Raw genomic sequence first — 2,094 nt, 5'->3', positions numbered from 1 at the left:
ATAGTCAAAGAAGAACAACGAGGCTAATGTAATTCAAGTGGAGTGAATGGGGAAATATAGTGGCAGCTGAAGCCAGAGAGGTATCTGTAGGGAGGGTATTGTGGGGTCTTGGATTCTGAAAGGACTTCATCTTTTATTCTGAGTGAGATAGGAAGTCATTGGAGGGTTTTAAGCAGAAGAATAACATGACTTACTCTTTCAAATGATTATTCCAGATAAATGTTCCAGCTCTGCTCCATCCTGGCTGATGATCATTGTCTCCTGGTGGCTGTGCTGCTTCTTGTGTCGTTCTGCGATCTGCATAGGTGGTTGGAGGGGTAGGAAGGACTCAGGGAGACCCAGGATATCTAGAAATGGAGTCATTGGTCCCTGAAGATGTGATTATAAAGTTCACTTGGGAGGAGTGGGCTTTACTAAATCCATCACAGAAAAAACTCTACAGAGATGTAATGTGGGAAACCTCCAGGAACCTGGCTTCAGTAAATATACAATGGGGAGATGAGACAAAAAACCAGGGGAGAAAACAAAGAATTCTTAGGTCAAAAGAAGTCTGTGAAGGCAAAAAGGTTCGTCAGTGTGGAGATAATGTCAGCCTTATGCCAAATATCAATCTGAAAAACAAATTTGTTCGGGAAGTAAAACTATATAAATGCAGGGTGTGTGGGAAAATCTTCACGGATCATTCATCTCATAATAGGCACATTAGATGGCACACCAGACATAAGCTCTCTGAGTATCAGAAATATAAAGAGAAACCATATAAATGTAACATATATAGGCAAGGCTTTAGTTCCTTTTGGCTTAGGAAAATACATGAAAGAACTCACAAGGAAAAGAAAACCTATAAATGTAAGACATGTGGAAAAGCCTTAATGGGGCTCAAATTGCTTAGAAGTCACATGATCACACATACTGTAGATGCTCTTTGTAAGCAGAAGACATGTGAGAAAAACGTTAGTTCTTCAACTTCTCTTCAAGAGAGAACCCACACTGGAGAGAAGCTCTCTCAGTTCAAACACGGTAGAAAAACCCTCATAAATAATCCAGGTTTTCAAATACATGAAAGAAGCCACACTAAAGAGAAATGCTATAAATGTAGTGTTTGTGGGGAGGCCTTCAGTAATCACACTTCCTTAAAAAGACATAAATGTATTAACATAGCAGAAAAACCTTATACATGTAAGGAGTGTGGAAAAGCATTCAAACAAAACTCTTCCTTACAAATACATGAAAAACTTCACACAGGAGGGAAACCATTTGCATGTCAGCACTGTAATAAAGCCTACAATCACCGCAGCTCCCTTGGAGCACACATGACCATACATACTGGGAATATTCGTTATCAGTGTAAGGAATGTGGAAAAGTATTTGCTCGCCGTAGTTGGTATCAAAGGCATGAACAAATGCACACTGGAGAGCAACCCTACGCATGTAAACAATGTGGTCAAACCTACAGACGTCATAGTTCCTTAAAAATACATGAAAGACGTCATACAGGAGTGAAGCCTTTTAAATGCATGGAATGTGATAAAGCGTATGCTAGTAGTAAAAACCTTCATGTCCATTTGAAATTGCACACTGGAGAGATACCCTATACATGTAAAGAATGTGGTAAAACCTACAAAGATTATCGTTCCTTTAAAATACACGAAAGAGGTCATACAGGAGCGAGGCCTTTTAAATGCAAGGAATGTGATAAAGCCTTCATTTCTAGAAAAATCCTCCGGATTCATTTAAAAGTTCATACTGGAGAAAGACCATATGAATGTGAAGAATGTGGGAAAGCCTATACTGATAGCTCTTCCCTTGGAAGGCATATGAGGGCTCACCGAATATAACCTAGTAAATCTAAATAGTGTGAGAAAGACTTCAGTATGCTCACATCTTTACATGAAAACTCCCACAGAAACTTAAATAATCTGATAAGGCTTGACTAAAGTTAATTTATGTATACTGCTCCAGAAAACATTTAAGGTTAAAGAGTTGTTATTAAAATTGTAAATAGTTGTGTTAAAGTAAGTAAAATGCTTATCCCAGCTGCTTGAGAATATAGTGGGCAAGAGCATCATCAAGGAAACTAGGCAAGGTTTAGTC

At 38.6% G+C, this 2,094-nt stretch overlaps 1 pseudogene; it reads left to right on the top strand.

The window, feature by feature from the left end:
- Positions 1–353: 353 nt before the first annotated feature.
- On the top strand, positions 354–1,838 carry LOC102775459 (annotated as a pseudogene).
- Positions 1,839–2,094: the final 256 nt, after the last annotated feature.

This window comes from Myotis davidii, unplaced genomic scaffold (genome assembly GCF_000327345.1).
Source record: "Myotis davidii unplaced genomic scaffold, ASM32734v1 scaffold1124, whole genome shotgun sequence".
NCBI lineage: Eukaryota > Metazoa > Chordata > Mammalia > Chiroptera > Vespertilionidae > Myotis > Myotis davidii.
The sequence above is the reverse complement of the archived record's forward strand: the minus strand, read 5'-3'. Positions and strand labels throughout refer to the sequence as shown.